Source organism: Pinus tabuliformis, chromosome 3_2 (genome assembly GCF_031772625.1).
Source record: "Pinus tabuliformis cultivar Carrire ecotype Pingquan chromosome 3_2, CPIR1, whole genome shotgun sequence".
Taxonomy (NCBI): Eukaryota; Viridiplantae; Streptophyta; class Pinopsida; order Pinales; family Pinaceae; genus Pinus; species Pinus tabuliformis.
The window spans coordinates 1,196,328,010-1,196,337,416 of record NC_142302.1 but is presented as its reverse complement, the minus strand read 5'-3'; the positions used below and the strand labels follow the sequence as shown (position 1 = coordinate 1,196,337,416).

Sequence of the window (9,407 nt, the reverse complement as noted above, 5' to 3'; positions counted from 1 at the left end):
TAAATAAATTAGTATAAATTTATTTTAAACACCGATTTAATATGAATGGAAGAAATCAAATTTTTTCAATGCAAACTAATTTTAGAGTACAAAAAATAATGGTTAATTTTTCATTGTTTAAATTTTTATTTTGAGACAACTAATTAAACATACATAATATATTTTTTCTTATCAAAATATATTTCAGCTTAATCACATTTTTACGTTCCGAACTATCTATTGTGGTTCATCATCCTCAGAACAAGATGAAAAACCAAATCTGTATTATGGTTCATCCTCAGAACAAAAATAAAAAACCAGATCTGTCATTAAGTCCCCAAATAAAATAAAAAATTTTTATTTTTATTTAAAAAAAAACAAGTGTCAACTACAATAATCTCATTTTCTATTTTAAATAAACAACGTCATTTTCCTCCTATCCAATTACATACTTTAACTTAACAAAGAAAATAAAAATTTCATTCTCAAATTAACTAATGAAAAGATTTTGTACAGAAATATACACCGACCTAACAGTATGATGATCTTTTCACCTTACAAGCTCATTTTTTACATTCCCTATTACTTTAACCTACTTTGACACAACCAAAGAAAACTTACAATACTGCACGCTCCAAAAGACAGGAATGACTTTGAAAATTGAATATGTTTGTTTGAGAACATTTGATAAGATGATGCTCTCCTCCATCTAGCTTAAACCATCCATTAAAAAATTTACAATCCAGCTCACACATATTTAACCTTTACAAGAAATAAATTCTGCTCAGAATGTTTTGGAAGACACAAAAGTCCTGTGAAATAAAATGGCGCTTAAAATGTTTTGGAACACAAAAAAAAAGTGCTGTCAAAGCGTTGCTAGTGACAGCCTGATAGAGTCAATTACATAGTGATATCATTAGGCTAAATCTACAAATACTTATGCCTGAAATTTGCTTGCTTCTCTTCAAACTTCGAAGATGGATGCATGAAAACCAAAGTGACACACCCAAATAAATGGGTTCTGGAAAGTACATGTCCCATAGTTTGCTTAACAGACATACTGTATCTATGGCGATAACATCACTTGGGCTCTATGGAGGGGGCCCCAGCAAATCCGCCACTGTAATCAAAGGGAGGGGAAGAAGTTACAGACTCATTAATGGGAGGGGAAGAAGTTACAGCCTCATCAGGATAATTGTAAGGATGGTAAGATTTCCGCAGAAAAGCTGTTGGAGAATCATTCTCTGTCTCTGTTCTTATGTCGTCTGGTCCTCCCACAGATTCTGCTATCAACTCCAGCTCCTTTACCACATCGCTCATTTTAGGACGATTCACAGCCGAATCCTCAACGCAGCGCAGCGATAATTTTACGAAGCTTTCGAAAACTGTATTAGAAATTGGAGAATCTCTGAGAAAGGGATCGAGTATTTGGCGTCGAACTGCATTTATTCCACCAGTATTCATTGCAGTCTTCACCTCTTGAACCAGATATTTCCCTCGTTCAACTAGAGCAGCCGAGATGAAAGGATTTCCATTAACATCACGCCAAAACTGTATACGTCGCTCTTCTGGGTCAGCTGCTGCGACATGTAATATTCCGGATCCAGGTATCCCTGCCCAAGCCAATATTGTTTCAGAGTGCATTCTTATTACAGAGTTTACAGTTTGAGACTAGTTACATCTAGAGAAGTTAGATACATTTTACGGTTTTGAACGATGGTATGAACATTTTTACGGTTTGAACGATGGTATGATGATGTTCCGTAAAGCTATTAATTAAAGTTACAGTTGTTTTTTAAGTAACTCACTAATATAATTTACAGTGAGATTGTAATTTTTTGTTATTTAAAATATATTTTGAATGTAAAAATCTTTCAGTATTTGAAAAATTGGGAGGCACACTAGATTTTTGTAAATTAAACAATTAAAGGCACTAGATTTTTGTAAATTAAACAATTTAAAATAAGATCTTTAAAAAATCTGTACTAGATTTTGAATAAAATTGACCAGAAAAAATGTAGGTCTATTAGTTAGTCTTAACTTATAAACAACCATCTATTTATAAATACATTTTGGGAGGTTTTTCCAAGATAATTTCTAGTTTAATTTGCCTTGGCAGAGATGTGTCCAAATCACGAGTTTAATTTGTTAACTTTTCACAATCTCACTGTCTCAAATTCTCCAAAATGTTGAGTTAAATATACAATAAAAAAAAATAGACTTTAAATAATAAAAATAAAAATTTGACCCAAAAGAAATTTACCCCAAATTTCAAAAACATATAGACATATAAAATAAAAAATGTAATTTAATTAAAAATTCACCTAGAAAATAACAAATTAATTTAAAAATAATTTAAAAATAAAAATAATTTAATTTTAAATAAAATATGTTTGGTTAGAGATTAAATTATAACATGAAATTTTTTGTTTGGAAGATGAGAAATCCACCTTTGCCCAGTGGTATAGAGATACTTTATTTAGGAATCAAGGAATTGATTTAACCGTTAAAAAGTTAAAACAATACCTATTTTATTTGGAAATTAAGGAATTGATTTAACAGTTAAAAGTTAAAACAATACATATTTTATTTTTAAATTTGAAGGGGACATATTTTAATATATTTATGTATATTTTTAAGTTTTTTTTTACAGTTTATTTTAGTGTTAGAATTAGTATGATTTAATTATATAGGGATTTAATATGAGTTTATAAGGTCTAATTTTTCATAAATAATTTTATTTATGAGTTCATATTATTAAATATAAATTAAATTATTTATGAGTTGATATTATTTAAATATATTTATATAAATAAATTTTTTTAGATTTTATTTTAATTTATTTTTGGTTGATATAAGTAAAATGAGTTAACAAATTAATGACTCCGTCCTCTGATTCCAAAATATTCAAAAACCATTTGAGATAAAATAGCTCCGCTAGTACTTTAGAGCTGAAAACATGGATGAATAATTTGGAAGAGTGCTGAAACTCACCATAGTTCCTTTGACCTGAGTCGATACGTGAGCTCCACTCCCTGTGTCTACACTAAGTTTGGAAATTCCGAAATCAGCTACTTTGGCAATCATATTCTCGTCGAGCAAGATATTGGACGACTTCACGTCTCTGTGTATTATGGGAGGATCTGCATGGTCGTGAAGATATGCCAATCCCCTCGCTGCCCCTAATGCGATGTTCATCCTCCCCCACAAATCAAGACGAATTCCAGTTTTACCTGTTAATTGAAACGAAGAAGCATTTTTTTTTTTGGTCAATTTCTCCGCTGGACTAATCAGCAACAGAAAGTAAAAAGGAGGACGAAACGGGAGCAGAAAATTACCAGACAAATTATCTCTAAGCGATCCGTTTGGCATGTACTCATACACAAGCATTTGCTCGTAGCCTTCTCCGAAACAAAATCCAATGAGTCCCACCAGATTCTTATGATGAACCCGAGACAGCATTTCTAATTCTGTCTTAAATTCCACACCGCATTGGTCAAACTCTTTCTTCGCCCTTTTCACAGCCACCATCTGTCCGTCATCAGGCAATATCCCTTTGTACACCTGCGAGTCCATATGAAAGTGACATGAATTCAGTGAGTGATCAGATATTCAGGATAACATTTCAAAAATATCATTCACTTACAGGATAGTTTGATTTTTTTCGATTTTTTTAATTTTGTGGTTTTTTAACTTAAACAGGGTTGTTATAATCGGCAGATTGGATCTCTTAGTTTTCACAGATTTCATATTATTTCGATCACAATTGAGTTGTTCTAATTGTCTCTGAAACCAGTGTTAATTTTAATAAAAGAAAAGTAAGCTATTTCTTCCTCTATAAAATATTGGATCTCTTAGTTTTCACAGAATTCACATTACTTTGATCACAATTGAGCTGCCCCAGTTGCCCCTGAAACTGGTCTTAATTTAATAAAAGAAAAGTAAGTTAATTTCACATTACTTCTATCACAATTGAGCTACCCCAGCTGCCCCTTAAACCAATCTTAATTTTAATACAAGAAAATTAAGTTATTTTTTCCTTTATATAAATAGGAGTGTCACAACCCAGAAATTGACCTTGAATCTCTTAGTTTTCACAGATTTCACATTACTTAAATCACAATTGAAATGCTCTAATTACCCAAAATTAGTAACCAATCAACATAATTTTAATAAAAAAATTTAATATTAGAGTTTATCAGCACATTGAGTTAGCTCTGGCTGGTGAACGCTTATTAGGTATATTTCACTTGTTAGTCTTCCGCAGTGTTAATATGTCGGAATGGTTACCCTTGTGGAAGCCGTTGGAAGTTGCCACTGCAGAGCTATTTCTACAATGACCTCTACATAGGCGTAACTTCTTGTGCGTTGTGACGGTAGTTAGGGTGGGTGCTATACACTATGACTGTGCGGGTGTGCACTAAACAGAGCCTCAGTTTTGTATTGAAACTTGGCATAGCACTTAACAGTAATGTAGCCGCAAAAAGAGTTTCAATTCTTTAATTAACAGTTTTGGAGGGGCTAATCACGTACTTTTTGATATATTTTTCCAATGGATCTCTTGGCAGTAGATCTTTTCTATGTCCATGATCAGTACTGCTTTGGATGTCAAATAGTAGTCATGGGTTTTCAACCATGAGACAGATAAAATGTGAACAGAATTGAAAAAGAAGGAGATGTAGCTCACGTGAGGCTTGCACTTGGAGACTACACTCCGAGAGATCACTCTGGTACACTCTATTATTCATGAATGAAATATTACATCATTAAGTACTTTAATAGAACTCAGGAAGTTGCAACCAAACTCCTAAACTCTAGGAACAAATTCTAAACTAAGGAGATACGTTACAACTTGTGTAACCATTTCTCCATTAATATTTTGTGGCTTAGAGCAAGTTTGAGGTGTGGAATAGTAATGAGTGGAATTATTGTTTTATTTTCAGTTTTTTGAGTTGCAGAGGCACTAGCTAATGATGGTAGGAGGAGCAAATCATAACTACTACAGTTGTAAAAATAAAGAACTCATACAAAATACCTCCACAATAAAGCTACACTATTTTAGTTGAAATTGATTGAGAATACAAGAATAAATAGGCACAAATTTTATGGAGAGATCTTGAGGATTTTAGAATGTTAATAATAGTAACACTAATTTTAGCTTTTACATACATGTTTAACTCTTTCCTAAATTTAGACCCTACATGGGAACTACATGGACATTGTGTGAAGATCGCAAGTAATTAACACTTTCCAATAGTCACCCTTAATTATAATTGCTACTACTTATCTCTGCTTACAACATTTGAAATCAATTCAAAAACTTGTTTTACTTTACCATGCTAGTGCAACTTGTCCTCGACTCTATTCCATACATCTATACTATACAAGCTCATGCAGGAGCATGACTCTCAAGTTTTTAAAATTTGATATAAGACCCAAGAATCTTGTCATTTACCAAGGAATGGGTTCTCTAATCTTGTAAATATTTAAATTATTTAATTAAATTCTAGAGAATGGATAGGATTAGTTGGGTGAGAAATAAGCTTGTCACGCATTGAGAGATAATAGGGATAGATCTTAGAAAGAAATTATGATCAAATTGAAAAGATATAAGATCTATAGTAATTTGGTTATTGTTCTATGTTTTAATTAGTAATTGATTTTTGTAAGCCTACTTGCATTAGTAACATATTTCAAAACCTTAAAGTGTCTGTAAAATTTTTTTCAACCAAATTATAAACTCATGTTAATAATAACTTCGTATAATTTAACTACCTTCACTTAATTAACCATTTCTAATCTAAACTTAATTTCAACCCTTAGAAAAACTTAGCAAGTTGACCCATTTTTGGGTGCATTGTTGCACATATGTTGTTATTGATGTCAACTGTAGTGTCATTGATGTCAAAGTTCACTAGCATGGGAGATTCTTGAATGTGTGTTGTCATTATGAATAACATGTTGTCAAAGTTGTAGTTTGAATATCATATCTTTGAAGACATTTCTTCTCTAGCTCCCTAGTTCAAATGAGAATGAAAGTTGTATGGTTGAACAGTTTGTTCTAAGACCTTTCCAACGGTACATGGCACTTCTCTTAACTCCACAAAAACCAGGAGGAAAATGAAGTTGAAGTGAAAAAGTTAAATCAAGGTTCCAACTAATCAAAGTTCTATCTTATAGCCAAATTTGGGTCATCCGAGGATGCATTGAGGCATCCAGGCATCTAGTCCCTTTGTCGTGCATCACGTTGGATTAATAACTAGATACTGGATACATCAAGATAAGCTGTTTGCATCTAGGAATCTAGGCCTCTAGGAGTGCACTAGGAAAACACTTAAGAAAGTGACCAGATCTGAATTTCCATGCCTTAGCAAGAAAGTGGACCCCAGGTGACTTGGTTATACAGATGACATGGTAGGTGGTAGAGGACATTGACGTGGTAGCTGAAGGTGATGACATGTGGCACTCATTTTTGATATTTTTAGGTGGTCAATTAAATAGGTGACAGGTGACACGTGATAGGTACTTGGACACATGACAATAGTAGAGAATGAAATGTGGAAATGTGCTGATTTTCCAGATGACTTGCTAATGACATGGAAGGGATGACGTGACGAGAAAAAACATTTGGAAAGTTTTAAGTGATTCTCAAATTTTCAATGTGGTAGCCCCTAAAGTCTTAGGATTTGTTCCAAGGACTAGTTTGGAAAAAAAATTCTTTGTATTTAAATTTTCCCAAGTAGGGACCGTACCGGGTCATCTAGGCATCTGATGTTCCAAGGGTGCTGGTAACATGCACATGATCTTGAAACCCGGATCCAGATTCAATTGTAGAGGAAGACTGGTCAATTTTCTAGTTGTCATGGTTTCATATAGAAGTGATTGAATTGTATCTAGTCCCCAATTCATCTAGGCCTCAAGAAGGTGTGTAACTTAAGGAAGACCCATATTCATGGACATCAAAAGCTCATAATTTAAGATTATGGTCCTTTCAAGAATTCCCTACACTTGTTCATATGGCATAATGTTGAAGCCCCTAGAGCTGGAGTAAAATGTAGTCTGGGAAGTCAAATGATTTGGGTATCTAGTAACTTGTCACATACATTTGGACTCGGGCCTAGATTTATTGGAATGTATGTTTAACTAGGGTCATATTGTGTGGTTTCATGGAATTAAAGTTAAGCACCTAAGGATCCAAGGAGCCATTAAAATAAGTCGTATCAGGGTCCTCCAAATTAAATTTCTAGTTGAGAAATAAAATAAATATTCCAAGTTTTCTAGATCATCCTCCATGGTGTGTCGACTCTGTTAAGATTTTGTTGTGCTAATGCAATATAAATAAGCTAGAGAAGTTTGGAACTTGTGTGAATTTTGGTCTATCAATATTTTAGTAGTTTTTTTTATACGCAATCATCTATAGTGGTTTTGCTTTGTGAAGTGTGAAATAATTCTATGGAAGACATGTTAAGGTGTTCAATCTGGGTGCAGTTAATAATGTGAAGTTTAAGTTATTTTTCAGAACCATTATTGGTACAATTGTGGTGTTTATGTTGTCTAAAAAGTGAGAAGGAATAGAGAAGCCGAATGAATATTTGCGTGATGAAGAATGAAAGAAGTTTGATAATGAAATCTATTGAAGACAAGGTCTAAAAAAACAAATTGATACTATATGTAGAATTGAAAGATACAAAATGGGAAGTGATTAACAGAACAAGAGGAGAATCATACAAGAATTGTGATAAAAAAAAAAAAAAAAATCTAAAGATATAAAGAAGGTATCTAACAAGCATTTTAGGTTGGTGCCATCATTTCATGGGACTTATTTCTACTTCTAGTTGGTGCCAATAAAGCATTTTTGGTTGGTGCTGGCATAGCTTAGGGGACTGGTGTCTCCTTCTAGTTGGTGCTAATAAAGCTTTTTGGATTGGTGCTTACATTTCTTAAGGGCTAATGTCTCCTGGTTTGTTCTAGTAAAGCAATTCAAAGGGTTGGTGCCAGTAAATCAATGTAACAATAGGTTGGTGCCTACAAAGCATTCAATAATAAAATCATTTTCATATATATATATATAGTGTATTTTTATGTTGTTGATGAGATTGATATATATATATATATATATATATATATATATATTATATATATATATATATATATATATATGTTTTGAATCATTTTAATTGGTTAAGAGTGGCCATTATAGTGATTCACCTTCCCGTCTTAGTATAATCATATTTCCAACATGTATCATTGAATGGTGTTATCTCCACGAGATTGGACGCAACTTTCTTGTTATATTCTAGTGGTCTCCATCCATGACTCTCTCCCTATTTCATATGAAATTTAGTTGAAACGAATTGAAAAACACAATTTCCTCACATTGTGACTTATGAAACCCTTGAGGTTCTTTCTTGCTAATTTCCTTTGTGAAAACTCTCTCTCTAAGGTAATATAATTATTGGCTCTTTATAATGGCAATTTAGACCTCTCAATGGTGACTCATAGTAGCAACTAGGGATGGCAGGCTTTACCAAACAAGGAAGCTATAGTTTTGAGAGATTGCTATAGTTATCCTTGCTCCAACAAAAGGTGTATCCTTTTTGTAGACATAAACAATCGTGAACAACAAATGATAACAATTTTGGCCTATAACCTTGCTATGATATGTTCAATTCTTCTGGCTCACTCCAATTGTGGGAGGAGTAAATTGATTATAACAACTATGACTCTGGAAATCAAGATTAACACAAATAACTTAGATACAATACTCTACAATAGAGATGTGGTTCAATACTTTGAATTGTTTGAAAATAGAAGAATAAATAGACACAAAATTTCATACAAAGATCTTAGAATGCTAATAATAGCCACACTAGTTTTATTTTACATGCATACCTAACTCTATTCTAAATTTAAACTTTACATACAACACATACAAACTACATGAAAACTATGTGAAAATATAGAATAATTAACAAATTCCAACAATTTAATGGTTCCATTGTTTATCAATGTAAATCTTCGCAAAGATGGCAATCGAGTGGGAAATTGATATTTTCCTATTGTAAAAGGTGAAAGTTGTTGTAGTGGCTCCAACACCCTCAAAATTTTGTCCTGCATCCAATTTGGGAGCCTTCTTTGGGATTTTCCTTGATGTTTGCAAAAACTTGGGCTCATCCCATGAGGTTTTGTTGAGTCTTTTCACCCTCCTCGCTTGACCATTCACCGGACATATTTTAGTATGTTGGTCACCTTGTCATGCTTGCAGTCATGTTCTAGCTATGTTCATAATATGTCTTCATGTGTACAGGTTGTATTCACTATGTAAGCATCTGTTTCACTGACACACGAAGTTGTATGCAATGTCACACAAGTGTCGTCACGGTCGTTCAATGATCCATCTCAAGTGTCACACTTGTCGCTCGCACCCG

General features: G+C 33.0%; 1 pseudogene across 1 annotated transcript in view; it reads right to left on the bottom strand.

The window, feature by feature from the left end:
- Positions 1–871: 871 nt before the first annotated feature.
- The window catches only part of LOC149185018 (leucine-rich repeat receptor protein kinase HPCA1-like), a 159,335-nt pseudogene continuing 150,799 nt past the window's right edge, over positions 872–9,407 (bottom strand). Inside the window, exons 17-19 of the transcript XR_016257345.1 lie at positions 3,318–3,543; positions 2,974–3,212; positions 872–1,592 (exon numbers count right to left, since the gene is read on the bottom strand). The product of XR_016257345.1 is annotated as a leucine-rich repeat receptor protein kinase HPCA1-like (transcript). The remainder of the gene's footprint in view (positions 1,593–2,973; positions 3,213–3,317; positions 3,544–9,407) is intronic.